The sequence below is a fragment of the Macaca fascicularis genome, chromosome 5 (genome assembly GCF_037993035.2).
Source record: "Macaca fascicularis isolate 582-1 chromosome 5, T2T-MFA8v1.1".
Classification (NCBI taxonomy): Eukaryota; Metazoa; Chordata; class Mammalia; order Primates; family Cercopithecidae; genus Macaca; species Macaca fascicularis.
Window position 1 is genome coordinate 157,995,079 of NC_088379.1, and position 17,037 is coordinate 158,012,115.

A 17,037-nucleotide genomic window follows, 5' to 3' on the forward strand; every position below is an offset into this window, starting at 1 on the left:
AACATGCAGAGGGGAGAAAACTCTTTCTGGATGAATGTCTATTCTTTTCAGAACACAGAGCCTCTATTATCTACTTTCTACACAAATTTCTACTGGATATCAAAGAAGCCTTTCAGAGCTAGTTCTGGGAGATGCTAAGTCCCAAAAAACCTCGCTGGAATGAAATGTAGAAGCAGCACCGAGAGGGACCGGTGCAGCAGGCTCAGGTCTAGGGTATGGCACGTTCCCTACATATGCCCTAGCTATGCCCTAGGTATACCATACATATGCTCTACATGAACCCTACATATGCCCTAGATATGCCCTAGATGCACCCTACATATGCCCTAGATATACCCTACATATGCCCTAGATATGCCCTAGGTATACCATACATAGGCTCTACATAAGCCCTATGTATACCCTACATATGCCCTAGATAGGCTTTAGGTATACCATACATGTACTCTACATAAACCCTACATATACCCTACATATGTCCTAGATACGTTCTAGGTATGCCTTACGTATACCCTACCTATGCCCTACATATACCCTATGTATGCCCTAGATATACCCTAGATATGCCCTACATATGCCCTATATATACCCTATGTATGCCCTAGATATGCCCTAGGTATATAATACATAGGCTGTACATAAGCCCTATGTATACCCTACATATGCCCTAGATAGGCCCTGGATATACCATACATAGGTTCTACATAAACCCTACATATACCCTACATATACCCTACATATACCCTAGATATATCCTAGGTATACCTTACATATGACCTAGTATTCCCTATGTATGCCCTAGATATACCCTACATATACCCTACATATGCCCTATATATACCCTATGTATGCCCTAGATATGCCCTACATATGCCCTAGATATACCCTAGATATACCACACATATGTTCTACATAAACCCTATATATGCCCTAGGTATGCCCTAGATACATTCTAGTTATGTCCTACATTTGAACTAGTATGCCCTATGTATGTCCTAGATATACCCTACATATGCCCTGCATATACTCTACATCTGTCCTAGATATACCCTATCTATACCCTAAACATATCTTAGATAAACCTTATATATGCCCTACATACACCCTAGATATACCCTATATATGCCCTAGATATGCTCTGCATATGCCCAGATGCTTTTGAGTGTGGGGATCAATGCAGATCATCTCCTTAAGTGTGGCAGAAGGGACCCTGGTTCCTTTTTGTTTTTACTACCTCCCATCTTTAACTAGACGACTTTCTTTTTAGGTTCTTCCTGTGAGTTGACGTGGAAAGCTAAGATGAACGCATTTTGCACAAACTGACTCGACAAGCTCACCTGGTTTATCATTGAGTGGCTGGGTGTCAAACTCTTGGCTTACGCCCCGGAGATTGGATGCTGTTTTCATTTATAGAAAAGAACTGTTTGGAAATGAGGGCTGAGGCTCCTGGTCATTTTCTTTGGCTGCTTCTTCCCAAATATGATGAGATGCCTCAGCTGGACAGTTTTGGAGCTACCTACAGCCTGTACACAGGAGGGCTTACCACATCTGTAAATTTTGAATCTGAGTTAAAATTGGCTGACCTCTGAATCAGAAAGTTTTGTTTTGGAAGTACTGACTTAATTTCTGTTCCAGTTATAAATAGCAAGATTAAAGCTATATCTGAGGATTCTGGCAGTACATGTTTTTAAAAACCTAAGTGACAATGAAATAGCTTAATGAACTAGTAAATTTCTTTGCAGGAAGTGTAAGACTTGTAAAATCATTGAAGAAAAGCTTTAAGATAGCATATAAATACATTATGCATTGTTAAAGTGTGTTTAATTATGCCAGTAGATTGTTATTTTAAAGCAATTCCAAAGACAGTTATATAGGTTACTCATAATAAAGGTAATTACAATACTTATGCTTTGAAATAAGAAGTGTTATGTTTTTTAAGAGTGTAATTATGTTCCTGAATGAGCCTATGTAGAGAAAGGCAAAAGAACATAAGGGCCTCTACTTGAAGCCTTCAGCTGCTGAGTTAGAATTTGCAAGTCAAAATATATTTGCACCTGATTCTCGGAACACACAAAAAAGTCACGAAAGCTTACTTTAAGGAGAAATTCTAAAGATTATTAGCAATTTTTTTAGAGTAAACCAGGGGGAAGGAAAACAAAGCAGGGAAACCAAGTGAGACTTGCAATTTTGTCTACCACATGTAAATGTGCAGATGGTTGACATATCTAAAGCAATCCTGGCAGAGGTCTTGCATGCATCATCCCAGTAAGCACATTTATAACAGGCAGCCCATGTACCTGGCTCGACACAGGATGCAAAACATGTATTAGACGTGGCTCATTCCAGACCTGGTCCCTGGCTTCAAGCTAATTCACCATGCAGTTGGCAATATAAGACACACACCCGACAAGTGGACACACAAGTGCAGGCATACAATTAACGCCACCGAGCAGCCTTGCCTGTGATCTGAATACACCCCTTTCCTCTTTGGGAACTGAAACCACATGATGAAGCATTTCAGGCGCAACAAATGGGTGACAGAGGCATAATAGGCCTGACTTTAAAGTTATCTTAAAACACCTTCTGTATTTCGGCTTCATCTTTCATAAAGGCAGAATCAGAACACTTTCCACTACATATGTCTTCTCTTTGCTTTCTCTTAGTGTGGACAATGATGCTGGCTGAACTTAGAGGGGTTTGGAGACAACGAATCTCTGGTTAAGCAAGGTCACAAATAAGGGTTGTTACAGTTGAGGAAAGAGAGGTGATCAGTTTTGGCTAAACCCAAAACAGCAGCGGTCTCATGTAAAAGAAGACTGAAGGCAGGTAGTCTACGCCCATGCTTCAAGGACCAAAGCTGCTTCTCTCCTGCTGTTCCACCAACCCTCACCATGAGGCTTCCACCTCATTGCTTCAAGATGGCTGCATGGGCTCCAACCATTATGTCTGGATTTTAGCCAGCAGGAAAGAGGGTGGAGAGAAGAAGGGCATGCCCCTCACTTTAAGGTTGCTTCTTAAAAGTCTCACACAGTTCCACCTGCATCCCGTTAGCCAGAAATTAGTTGTATGACTCACCTAGTTGCAAGGGAGGCTAGAAAATGTGGTCTTTATTCTGGGCAGCCACGTGCCCAGCTACACACCAGGGGCTCTGTTGTGAAGCAACAAGGGGAGAACAGATATTAGGGGGTCTCTGTCATAAGGAATTAGCCAAAGGTACGAATGCATGAAGGAGCCTGGGCACTGTTATTTGAATTGGCACACTTTCTCTGCTTGTCTAGAAAAGGAAGTTGCACCTGTGTTAGCAGAGGGCAAAGACCAGCAATGCTCACCTGGCGCCAACCAGTACAGGAAAACAGCTCCCCTATGGCGCCAGCCAGCCTCCTGTCTGGCTCGATAGGTTTGCAATTATGTCTTTATTAAGGAAGAGCCAAATTCTGATGTCTATTCTCACTTTTTCTTCCACAGATCACTTATAAATCCTATTCTCAGTGATTTCATTCCAGACCAGAACCCACTGGAAACCTCCAGGTGCTGCAGCGAGGAGGAGCTGGAACCCTTCTCCTCCAGGTGCTGGCTCATGCTGCTGTAGTTCTCGTCTGTAGAGGACGTGGACCATCCAGGGAATCACCTGCAGCTGACAGAGGAAACCCTGAAGCCCACCAGGCCTGTAGAGACTGGGGAAACACCAGTGCCTGAGGATAGTGGCTTAACTGCCAGAGAACATGGGGCTGAGGTGGAGCCTGGATGACTCTTCTGCCTCTGAGCAATGCTGCTTGCCCTGCTCACAACAACAGTGTCTTAACATCTGCTGAGTTCCCAGGTCCTCTTAGCAGCAGGCAGAGGCATTCAGAGTCCAGACCCCAAAGACACGCTGATCTGGTTTAAATCTGACAGTGCTACTCATCACCCAGGGGACCTAGGCAGGTTAATCGTCTTTTTGTGCCTCCGTTTCCTCATCTACAGGATAGGGGTATTCTAGTTTCCTGTGATTGCTGTAACAAATTTACAACCTTTATAACAAATTACCACAAATTTGGTGGCTTCAAACGACAGAAATTTATTCTGTCACAAACCTGGAGACCAAAAGTCTGAAGTCTCTATCACTGGACTGAAATAAAGGTGCAGGTGGGGCCGGGCGCGTTGGCTCACGCCTGTAATCTCAGCACTTTGGGAGGCCCAGGAGGGCGGATCATGAGGTTAGGAGTTTGAGACCAGCCTGGCCAATATGGTGAAACCCCGTCTCTACTAAAAATACGAAATTAGCCAGGTGTGGTAGCACATGCCTGTAATCCCAGCTACTGGGGAGGCTGAGGCAGAAGAATAGTTTGAACCTGGGAGGCGGAGGTTGCAGTGAGCTGAGATGGTGCCTCTGTACTCCAGCCTAGGCAACAAGAGCGAAACTCCCTCTCAAAAAAAAAAAAAAAAAAAAGTGCCGGTGGGGCCACACTCCCTGCGGAGTCGCTAAGGGGAGAATCCTTGCCTTGCCTGGCCCAGCTTCCAGCTGAGCCAGCATTCCTTGGCTCTTGGCTTAGGCTGCAGCCCTCCAGTCTCTGCCTCCACGGTCACATTGCATTCTCCTCCTCTGTGCATCCATAATGCCCCACATTTCTCTTATAAGGACACTCTTGATGGCATTTAGGGCCCACCTGGATAACTCAGGGTAACACCCCTACCTTAAGATTTTTAAATTAATAACACTTGCAAAGATCCTTTTTCCAGATAAGGTCACATTTGACAGGTTCTAGGAATTTGGATCTGATCTCTTTGGAGACAGTTACTTAAGTCTACTCCGACAGTTAATAATAGTACCAACTTCAAAGGGTTTTGGGGAGGCTCAAATGAGCCAGTATACATAAAAACTGTGCATGGTGTCAGGCCCATTGAAATCACTGTGGAAGTGTTGGATTTTATTATTGCCTTTTATTTATCTATTTATTTATTTATTTATTTATTTATTTATTTATTTATTTATTTTTGAGACAGAGTAATGCTCTGTTGCCCAAGCTGGAGTGCAGTGGTGTGATCTCAGCTCACGGCAACCTCCGCCTCCTGGGTTCAAATGATTCTCCTGCCTCAGCCTCCTAAGTAGCTGGGATTACAGGCGCCCACCACCACGCGCGGCTAATTTTTATATTTTTAGTAGAGACGGGGTTTCACCATGTTGGCCAGGCTGGCCTCAAACTCCTGACCTCAGGTGATCTGCCCGCCTCAACCTCCCAAAGTGCTGGGATTACAGGTGTGAGCCACCATGCTGGGCATTATTATCTCCTTTAAAAGGTAAATGGTACAGAAAGGATAGAGGCAGGGAACTCGGGTCTGCAGATAGCTGGTGCAGAGACCTTTCCACTAATTCTCCAGTCTTGCTACAACACCTACTTCTGCACTCCAGCTTCCCACTGAAAAGACCTCAGAATCAACATGACTGTCAACTCTTGCAAATCAGCACTCCCAAAATGCTCAGGCGTCCTTTCAAAATGCTTGCCCTTTGGCTGTGCTTTCATTCCATCTCCATTCTCCCTCTCCACGTTTTCACCTCGGTCTGCATTGATGTTTATCTCTTCCCCACAAAGAAAACTAGATCTAGTCATAGCCAGTAGAGACAGTGTTGTGAGAAAGTAATTACAAGACCTGAAAGATGTATATGTTTTCCTAAACTTTGGAAATGCAGAGGGATGACAGAGGAAGAGTGTATATGTGTGTTGTATATATGTGTTTTGATAAATATAATTTTCTGAATTATCAGAATAGGCTAGATTAAATAGACTAGATTAAGTTACTTATCCAAGCTCATACAATTTCAAATTGACCTCCAAATTTCAGTGACTCATTACAGTAGTTTTTTCTTGTTCATGCCCCTGCCAATGTGGGCTGTGGGTAGAGAAGTCCTTTGCTTCGTATGGTCACTCAGGAGTCCAGGCTGATGGAGCACTGCTGGTCACTGTGGCAGAGAGACAATGCCCTTTGTCCAAGAGCACACAGCACATTGTCACTGTATTCACAGCACATTGTCCATGCCTAACTGCAAGGGGGCTAGGAAGTCGGGGAGGGCACATGGCTGTTTGGTGAGCCAGAAATATCTCTGCTACGGTGACATAGAGAATTGAAATGTATTCCTTTTCTGTCCTAGAATAGCTTCACAGGGGAAAAAGGGTCTGAGCCATAGGAATTCAGAGCTGCAGAAATATGAATGAACTGCTTCCATTCATATTTGTGTCCATTCATTAAGTATAAAGGATATTATCAGACTTGCATTGCCTTTTATGTTTCTACCGTAAGTACTTCCACCTATATTCTGACAGATTTTTAAAAATCAAGAAGATACCTTTTCTCCTTAATTTTTCCTGAAACAACAGGCAGACTTTATCCTAATTAGGACAAGCAATAGGTGAAAGCTAAAGTTTCCTCCTGTGCCACGCTCTGGGGGTGGGGGTAGAGATCGTCCGCACTTGTTCACCATTGTGTCACTCCTACCCTCCCCTGCTCTCCTCAGCCAGCCGCTCCCTCCCCACAGCTGTCCCTTAGCATGTATTCAGTCCTGGCTGAAGTCTGATAACTGGGTTTGCAATTCGTTTTTTGAATGGAAGGTACAAAAAGCACTAAACCTGAAACCTAGAAGTAAAAGAGACTTTTTTTGTATGCCACCACGAACTGCTTGAAATCATGTCCCCAGATCCTCTTTTCCCTCCAGTTTGCAGAGTCCCAGTTAAAGCATGGCCCCTCTGAGCACTGAGGACTTGGTAAAAGGACTCTCAGAGGCAGTGGAGAGAGTTCCGCTCTGCATCTAATTTGGGCCAAAGGAGTCAAGTGTCTGTGACCTTAACGCTGGGGATGGGGTGTGGAGTTATTTCCCAGGACTCCTGATTCCCTATAAACCCCAGTCATACCTTCCACTGAATAAATGATAGCACAACCCTCATGTGGGGCCCTGCAAGACGTTTTGATGTTTGGGCTAGAAATTGCTGAATTTAGAATGGCGGGTTTCCAGATCTGTGATTCTAAAAGAGAAAAGAGTCAAGAAAAAAAAAAAGGGAGCTTCTCAGAAATAAAATTCCAAGCAGGGAAATATGAACGAGTCGGGGGCCCGAGCAGGGCGCGCTGCCGGAGCTGCCTAGGTTGCGCTGCCGGCCACGTCCCCGCGCCGGGCCGCGGGCTCCTTTCTACAGTCCTAGGGCCGCCGGGCCGCCGCGGGCCTGCTGAGCCCGAATGCGTCTGTTACCAGAGTGGAGAGTCTGCCTTCGTCTCACATGTGCCACAAAGGATGGCATGGCCCGGGAGTGCCCCACCACGTGGCTTTCACCCCCTGCAAAGCCGGACCTCGCCCGGTGACACAGTGTCAAGCCCGCAGCACTCCAAGGAGGAAGACGGCCCAGGCTGGGGGCATGCCTTCAGCCGCGGCCTCTGATCCCTTGGCCAAGCAGGAGAGAACTAGTAGCAGCCTGAGGAGCTGGCTGGCTGGGAGCCTCAGGGAATCGCACAACCTTGCTCCCAGCTCACGCGCAAGATGTGGACAGCTCTTGTGGTCATTTGGATTTTCTCCTTGTCCTTATCAGAAAGTCATGCGGCATCCAAGGATCCACGCAACTTTGTCCCTAACAAAATGTGGAATGGATTAGTCAAGAGGAATGCATCTGTGGAAACAGCTGATAATAAAACGTCGGAGCAATAAAACTTCTGCCTAACCACTGCAGCAACTTCTCCTGTCACGTTGACCAAAGGGACTTCGGCAGCCCACCTCAACTCTGCGGAAGTCACAACAGAGCACACAAGCAGGACAGACTTGAGTGAACCAGCAACTTCAGGAAGTGCAGCTGATGGTGCGGCCTCCAGTGCTCCCACGACTGAGGCCTCCAGTACGACTGCGGCCTCCAATGCTCCCACGACTGCCGCCTCCAGCACTCCCGCGACACTCGTACCCGTCACGCCCATATCCACATCCGCTACCGCCACTGGGCATCCATCTCTCAGCACAGCCCTCGCACAAGTGCCAAATAGCAGCACGGTGCCAAGAACAGCAACCCTGGCCACGTTGGCCACACATGCTCAGACTGTGGCCACCACAGCAAACATGGGCAGCCCCATGAGCACTCGGCCAAGTCCTTCCAAGCACATGCCCAGTGACACCACGGCAAGCCCTGCAGCCCCTACGCATCCCCAAGCACAAGGTCTCATTAGCCAGGTGTCAGTGGACCAGCCTGTGGTTAACACAACCCCAGAGCCCACCCCCAACCTCACAGTGGTGACCACCACCAAGGCACAAGCCAAGTAGCCAACTGCCAGCCCAGTGCCAGTGCCTCACACCAGCCGAATCCCTGAGGTGGAGGCCACATCCCCCACGACACAGCCAAGCCCCACGCCATACACCCAGAGAGCCGCTGGGCCAAGTACACCCCAGGCACCGGAGCAGGTAGCGACTGAAGCCACACCAAGTACTGATTCCACTGGGCCAACACCCAGGAGCTCAGGGGGCCCTAAGATGCTAGCCACGGACTCCTGCCAGCCCAGCACCCAAGGCCAGTACCTGGTGGTCACCACCGAGCCCCTCACCCAGGCCGTGGTGGACAAAACTATCCTCCTGGTGGTGCTGTTACTCGGGGTGACCCTTTTCATCACAGTCTTGGTTTTGTTTGCCCTGCAGGCCTATGAGAGCTACAAGAAGAAGGACTACACCCAGGTGGACTACTTAATCAATGAGATGTATGCGGACTCGGAAATGTGAGGGGGCGGGGCCTGGCCGGAAGCCGGGCCCCTTCCTTGTCCTTTCCTTTTGCCTTTGAGACCAAACCAAGTACTTCCAAATTCTTTTGGTGCAATTTAGGAGATATGCCAGATGCTTAAACACATTTAATTGCTGTCAGGTTAATTCCATGATCACTAAAGAGTTGCTGCTTTTTTCAAAAAAAAAAAAAAAGAAATATGAATGAGTCTATTGTTGGGGAAAGGGCACCTTTGGAAGCCGACGTGCGTCCTGCTGGTTCTGCCCTGTGGTCTCTCTTTCTTGGATCAGGCCTGCTTCCTCTTGGTGTTCCGCAGGCCTGGAGTGAGGTCCTGTTCCGGTCCTCATCAGACCTACACCCGCCATGCTTTTGGTTTCTCTCTTCTCCAAATCCCTGGCTGAGTTGGACAGTCCTGAGGCTCAATTTTTTTCCTGCCATTCCTACAAATCTGCATCCAACCCCTTGGGCATAAGGTATTTTATTGGCAATTCACTGAGAAAAACAGAAGAGGGTCAGACATATGCAATGATGGAGAAATCCCAGAGGCGGCCAACATCTCGGGGCCTCAGAGCAGCCATTCCCAGAGGGGACAGCAAGGTCGGCTGCCCCCTGTCCCTGCCCCCTCCTTTATTGTCCCGTTTGCTCCACCACAGCCTCCCCCTGCTCCAGCACCTGGGTGGCTCTCCTCGGGATGGGAGTGGCTGTCCAGGTGTGGAAGGCAGTAGTGAAAGCACAGGTGCTGTTGGAGTGTCCCAGATGATGATTCACATCCCAGGGAACTTCGGATGAGAGGTTTAACTTCAATGAAAGATTTTTCTCCCCAAAGGAAAGTCACCTTCAGGTGCTTCCTCATAGGACCTTAATGGATAGATACACGCTACAGAGGGCCCATCAGGGAGCTCACATTTTAAAGGTGGGAGGAGGGAGGCAGAACAGAACAGCACGATAAAGAGGCCATGGGACCTTCAGCCTAAGTGGTACTTGCTAACTCAGATGCCCAGAGCAGGCCAGGCAACAAGACAGAGCTGCCCTGGGTCCATATGGCATCTCTGTGTCATTGATGCAATGGGGACGTTCTTCTGGGACAGGCATCCCCATGTTCGGGCCACTGCTCAGCAAGCAGAGCCTAAGCACCTTCCAGGCCCCGGTACCATGGCAAGGAGCCTCGCACGTGACACACCTGCTCTCTGTGTGCGGTGCCCGGGTATGGCAGCAGGGAGGACCGTGGAGTTTGCTTTCACTGGGGCTGTCACTCAGCCACATGCCCTATAGGCCTGACGTTGTCAGATCTTTCCATTCTGCAAGAGACACTAAGGTTCAGACTGTAATAGGAACTCTCCTGATTTATAAACATAGGCGGCTGTTTAAAATATTTTAAACATCACGTGGGCCCAATGAAACAATGAGTAGCTTCCGAAGCAGAAGGTCAGGAAGTCCAGGCCCCAAGTGTGCTCAGGCTTGAGGGAAAGCCCTTAAGGTGACAGCGGTGGGATTCTAGAGTGTGAGGCAGAGTAGAAAGGCAAGCGAAGAAGCTCTAGGCCTTTCACTCGGGGTGGACCACGAGGAAAATGAACTGTGGGAATGCTCTGCTTTTTCTTGTTTCTGTGCCTTCTGTTATGAGAAAGGCAGGAGGCTGGGCCTGGTGGCACACGCCTGTAATCTCAGCACTTTGGGAGACTGAGATGGGAGGATTGCTTGAGCCCAAGAGTTCAAGATAAGGCTGAGCAACATAGCAAGACCATATACAGAATAGATAGGCATGGTGGCACACACCTGTAGTACTAGCTACTCGAAGGCTGAGGTGGGAGGATTGCTTGAATCCAGGAGTTTGAGGCTACAGTGAGCTGTGATCACATCACTGCACTCCAGCCTGGGAGACAGAGCAAGACTCCATCTCTAAAAAAGAAAATTAAAAAGGAGGAGAGCTGGAGAGGGTGGAACAGGCTAAGAGGGAAAGGAAGGCTCACACTGAAGTAGCACTCAGCTTCTGCAACAGTTCAGACTTCTGGCCTAGCAAGGCCATCATAAGAGCTGACACATTAGTGTAGACAAAACGGCAGACACCATTTCAGGCATTTCAACTCATTTAATCCCATCAACATCCCTATTCAACAGGTCTTGGTATAATCCTCACTTAACAGATTAGTATATTGAGACACAGAGAGGTTAAATCACTTGCCCAAGGTCACACAGCTGGCAAACGGCAGAGCTGGGATTTGCACCCAGGCAGCCTGGCTCCAGAGCTCATGTTCTTAGCCACTACCTCCGCTCAGCATGAGAAACATGGCAGACAACACTCAGCTTCAGGGGACATGGCAGACAACATTTATCTTTGAGAATCCCGGGGAAACAGAGGGAACCAGAAGACTGCAGAGAGACGTGATATGTCCTGATTTTTTATTTTGAAAAGCTTTAAATAAGGTATATTCATACAAAAATACAGACAATAAAACAATGACATACCTGTGTACCCACCGCCCAGATTAAGACGTAAACGTTTCAGTTATTTGTTGCCTGTGGCCATTCTACACCCATTTGCTCCCTCCTCACTTCCCTGCCTGTTTGTACAATTTTGCCACATCTGTGTATATTCATAAATGGCATATCGAATAGTTGTGCAAGTTTTAAAACTTTATATAAATGGTACTACACACACACACACACACACACACACACATTTTTTGGGACAGGGTCTCAGTCTGTCACCCAGCAGACTGGATGCAGTGGTATGCTCACAGTTCACTCCAGCCTCAACCTCCAGGGCTCAAGTGATCCTCCCACCTCAGCCTCCCCAGCACCGAGACTACAAGCACGCACTACCACGCCCAGCTAATTTTAACATTTTTTATACCTAGTTTTGCCATGTTGCACAGGCTAGTCTCAAACTCCTGGGCTCAAGCAATCCACCCACTTACCTCAACCTCTTGAGTAGCTGGGACCACAGGCTCACACCACCACATCCAGCTAATTTTTAATGTTGTTGTTGAGATGGGGGTCTCATTATGTTTCCCAAGCTGGTCTCAAACTTCTGGGCTCAAGTGATCCTCCCACTTCGGCCTCTCAAAGTGCTGGGATTACAGGTGTGAGCCACCATGCTCACCTATACTATATTTTATGTAACTCATTTAATCCCTTCAGCAACATATGTAACTGATTTATGCCTTCAGCAACATGTTTTTTGAACCCTGTGGTTTTGAGATTCATCTATGTGACACATGAATTTTACATTCACTTATTTTTGTACACTTTTTTATTAGAGCATAATATCCATTAATAAAATTCACAAATCTTAAAGGTGCAGCTTAAGGAATTTTTTAAAGTGGTTACACCCATGGAACCATTATTTGTTTTAAAAAATTAAGCAGTTGGTTACCAGGACTTAGAAGCTTTCCTTCCACCCTCTTTCATGTTCATTCACTTAAATTGCTAAGTAGTATTCCATTGCATAAACATATTATGATTTCTTAATCCGTTTTTAAATTATAAACATGTAAGTTGTTTGCACCATTTCTCTTAATAAACAACGCCGTTGGAACATTTGAGCTTATCTCAGGTGTGTACCTGGGCGTTGTCTCGCTGAGGGGTGGGGTCTGCGCTTCACTTGCTGTTGTTCGCCAGAAAGTCCCGATTCTCACTCCACTGCAGTGTGTAAGGGTTCCCTTCCTCCACATTCTCACAGCCCTCAGAACTGTCAGACTTACAGAGTTCCTAAAATAAAGGGTGTGAAATTGTTGCTCACCATGATTTTGATTCATGCTTCCCTGATTACAGATGAAGTTGAGCATGGTTTTGAATTTTTATGGGCCATTCAGTTTTCCTCTTCTGGGAATTGCTTATTCATGTCCTTTGCCAGTTTTTCTATTGGGTTGTTTATCTTTTTCCGCTTGATTTACAGGAGTTCTCTACATAATCTGGGTACTACTACTCTCACATCAGTTATAGATCAAGGTGTGGTGCTTTACTTCAGTTTCCCAAAGAGGGAAGAGGATTAGTTTTATGAGCTACAAGCCATTGAGCTTGTAATAAATTTCTAGCAAAATTCTAGAACAGATTATTAAGTGGATGATTTGTGAGCACTGAGAATGGAAAGTTGTGATCATGGGGGAGACCCACATGACAAGAAACAAGTCATTCCGGACTCTCAGCCTTGCCTTGGTAGGATTTCAACTTCTAACCACCACCATTTGGGTGACACTCTTAAATTATGAGCCACAAAGTGCTTTACATACATCATCTCACAGCAGCCTCTGAGACTGCCATCATCCTCATCTTTATTTTACAGACAAGAAGAGTGAGGCTCTCAGTTAATCAGCAGCACGGTGAATGAGGAAGCAGCCTGGCCTGGCAGACCAGGGAGTGCTGATGTATCTGTGCTGCAGTTTCAGCAAGGCCTTGGACCTTGGCGTTGTCGACATATGGAGAATTGTGGACTGAATCATAGACATCAGATGGGCACAGTTACTGTGTTCTGTGAGTGTTGGTCTTACAAGAATTTTCTAGAGACCTGCACCTGGGCTCTGTTCTGATCTAGTCAATAAGTTCACCAATGTCTTCTTAGAAAGCAGAGGCAAGGCTGGGCGCAGTGGTTGACACCTGTAATCCCAGTACTTTGGGAGGCCAGGGCAGGAGGATTGCTTTAGCCCAGGAGTTTCAGACCAGGTTGGGCAGCATAGTAAGAACCCCTCTGTACAAAAAAAAAAAAAAAAAAAAAAAAATTAGTAGGGTATGGTGGCACATGCCTGTGGTCCCAACTACTTGGGACACTGAGTTGGGATGATCACTTGAGCCCAGGAGGTTAAGACAACAGTGAGCCACGATTGTGCTGCTGTACTCCAACCTGAGTGACAGAGTGAGGCCCTATCTCAAAAACAAAAGGGGAGTTGGGGATAAAACAGGATGACTGAAAGAAGCAACTAGTGTGTGCCACTATCATGAGGAGAAATAGGCGGGAGGAGTAAATACAGCACCTACAACTGAAACACCCAGGTACATGCATTTGAATTCGTCATGAAAACAACTCAACCCATGGAGAACAGAGAAAACCAATGCAAGATGACAGCACAGCCAGGAACAACATGGAGCCAGGGGAGCCTCCCCTGCCTAGGGAAGTGGTGAGTGAATGAGCAACCCCAGGGATCCACGCTTTGCCCATGGATCTTTGCAACCCTAAGATCAGAAGATCCCCTTGTGAACCCACTCCACCAGGGCCTGGAGTCTGACATGTGGAGCTATGTGGGGTCTTGGGAGAGCAGCTGCCCAAGCACATGTGGAGCCCCAGGAGCTTTAGATACCTGGGTTTCCTGGCAAAAGTGACTATAGCCCCAGCAAAATGGGAGGTTAGAACCTGGTACGTACCCCTCAGAAAGGGGCTGAATCCAGAGGGCTGAGCAGTGATGGTTTGCAGACCCTGCTTCCATTGCACCTTGCAGGAATAACACCCACTAGTTTGGAACTCCAGCCAGCCATGGGTAGCAACATTACATCTCCCTGGGATGGAGCTCCCAGGGAGAGGGGTGGCAGCCATCTTAGCTGTTTAGCAGCCTTAGCTGTTCTTGCCTTCGGGCTTTGGAGAGTCTGAGGCAACTGGGGCTGGTGCAGGCCCCCAGCACAGCACAGCTGTTCTACGAAAATGTGGCCAGACTGCTTTTTTACACAGGTCTCCATGCAATTTTATGAAAATTAAACGACTGGCTCCTGAATGACTTTTGGGTAAATAATGAAATTAAGGCAGAAATCAAGAAGTTTTTTGGAATTAAGGAGAACAAAGATACAACATACCAGAATCTCTGGGACACAGCTAAGGCACTGATAAGAGGGAAATCTGTAGTATTAAATGCTCACATCAAAAAGTTAACAACCTAATATCACAACTAAAACAACTAGAGAAGCAAGAGCAAACCAACCCCAAAGCCAGCAGAAGACAAGAAATAACCAAAATCAAAGCTGAACCAAAGGAGATCAAGACACAAGAAACCATTCAAAAGATCAACAAACCCAAGCTGTTTTTTTGAAAAAATTAATAAGACAGGCCGTTAGCTAGATTAATAAAGAAGAAAAGAGAGAAGATCCAAATGAACACATTGAGAAATGACAAAGGGGATGTTACCACTGACCCCACAGAAAATACAAACAGCCATCAGACTGCTACAAACACCTCTAGGTACACAAACTAGAAAACCTAGAAGAGATGGATAAATTTCTGGACACAGAGACCTTCCCAAGACTGAGCCAGGAAGGAATTGATTCACTGAATAGACCAATAATGAACTCTGAAATTGAATCAGTAATAAATAGCCTACCAACTCAAAAAAGCCCAAAACCAAATGGATTCACAGACAAATTCTACCAGATATACAAAGATGAGCTGGCAGCGTTCCTACTGAAACTATTCCAAAAAATTGAGGAGGAGAGGCTCCTCCCCCAACTCATTCTACGAGGTCAGCATCATCCTGATACCAAAAGCTGGCAGAGACACAACAAAAAAAGAAAACTTCAGATCTTGATGAACATCGATGTACATATCCTTGAGGAATGTTGATGTAAAACTCTTCAACAAAATACTTGCCAACTGAATCCAGCAGCACATTAAAAACCTAATCCACCACAATCAAGTAGGCTTTATCCCTGGGATGCAAGGTTGGTTCAACTTACACAAATCAATAAATGTGATTCATCACATAAACACAACTAAACACAAAAACCACATGATTATCTCAATAAATGCAGAAAAAGCTTTCGATAAAATTCAACATTCCTTCGTGTTAAAAACTCTCAATAAACTATGTATTGAAGGAACATACCTCAAAATAATAAAAGCCATCTATGACAAACCCACAACCAACACCATACTAAATAAGCAAAAGCTGGAAGCATTCCCCTTGAAAACCTGCACAAGACAAGGATGCCCTCTCTCACCACTCCTATTCAACATAGTATTGGAAGTCCTGGCCAGAGCAATCAGGCAAGAGAAAGAAATAAAGGGCATTCAAACAGGGAGAAAGTCAAACTATCCCTGTTTGCAGATGACATGATCCTGTATCTAGAAAACCCCATTGTTTCAGCCCAAAAGCTTTTTAAAAAACATTTTCCATAAGTTATTGGGGTACAGGTGGTGTTTGGTTACATGATTAAGTTCTTTAGTGGTAATCTGTGAGATTTTGGTGCACCCATCACCCAAGCAGTATACACTACACCATATTTATAGTCTTTTATCCCTTGCCCCACTTCACGTCCTTCCCACAAATCCCCAAAGTCCATTGTATCATTCTTATGCATTTGCGTCCTCATAGCTTAGCTCCCACATATCAGTGAGAACATATGGTGTTTGGTTTTCCATTCCTGAGTTGCTTCACTTAGAATAATAGTCTCCAGTCTCATCCAGGTCACTGCAAATGCTGTTAATCCATTCCTTTTTATGGTTGAGTAGTATTCCATCGTGTGTGTGTGTGTGTGTGTGTGTGTGTGTGTGTGTGTGTATATATATATCCACTTGTTGATTGATGGGCATTTGGGTTGGTTCCACGACTTTGCAATTGCAAGTTGTGCTGCTGTAAACATGAATGAAGTATCTTTTTTCTACTTTTAGTTCTTTAAGGAATCTCCACACTGTTTTCCATAGTGGCTGTACTAGTCAACACCAACATCTACTGTTTTCTGATATTTTGATTATGGCCATTCTTGCAGCATTAAGGTGATATAGCATTGTGGTTTTGATTTGCATTTCCCTGATCATTAGTAATGTTGAGCATTTTTTCATATGTTTGTTGGCCATTTGTGTATCTTCTTTTGAGAATTGTCTATTCATTTCCTCAGCCCACTTTTTGGTGGGATTGTTTGTTCTTTTCTTACTGATTTGTTTGAGTTTGTTGTAGATTCTGGATATTAGTCCTTTGTCAGATGTAGAGATTGTGAAGATTTTCTCCCACTCTGTCAGTTGTCTGTTTACTCTGCTGACTGTTCCTTTTGCTGCGCAAAAGCTCTTTCATTTAATTAGGTCCCAGCTATTTATCTTTGTTTTTATTGCATTTGTTTTTGGGTTGTTGTTCACGAAATCCTTGTCTAAGCCATTGTCTAGAAGGGTTAGACAATGTTATCTTCTAGAATTTTTATAGTTTCAGGTCTTAGATTTAAGTCCTTAATCCATCTTGAGTTCATTTTTGCATAAGGTGAGAGATGAGGATCCAGTTTCATTCTCCTACATGTGGCTAGCCAATTATCCCAGTACCATTTGTTGAAAAGGGTGCCCTTTCCTTACTTCATGTTTTGTTTGCTTTGTCAAAGATCAGTTGGCTGTAAGTATTTGGTTTTATTTCTGGATTCTCTA

General features: G+C 45.6%; 1 pseudogene; it reads left to right on the forward strand.

The window, feature by feature from the left end:
• The first annotated feature begins 7,110 nt into the window (after positions 1–7,110).
• On the forward strand, positions 7,111–8,780 carry LOC123573484 (uncharacterized protein C11orf24 pseudogene; annotated as a pseudogene).
• The last annotated feature ends 8,257 nt before the right edge of the window (positions 8,781–17,037 follow it).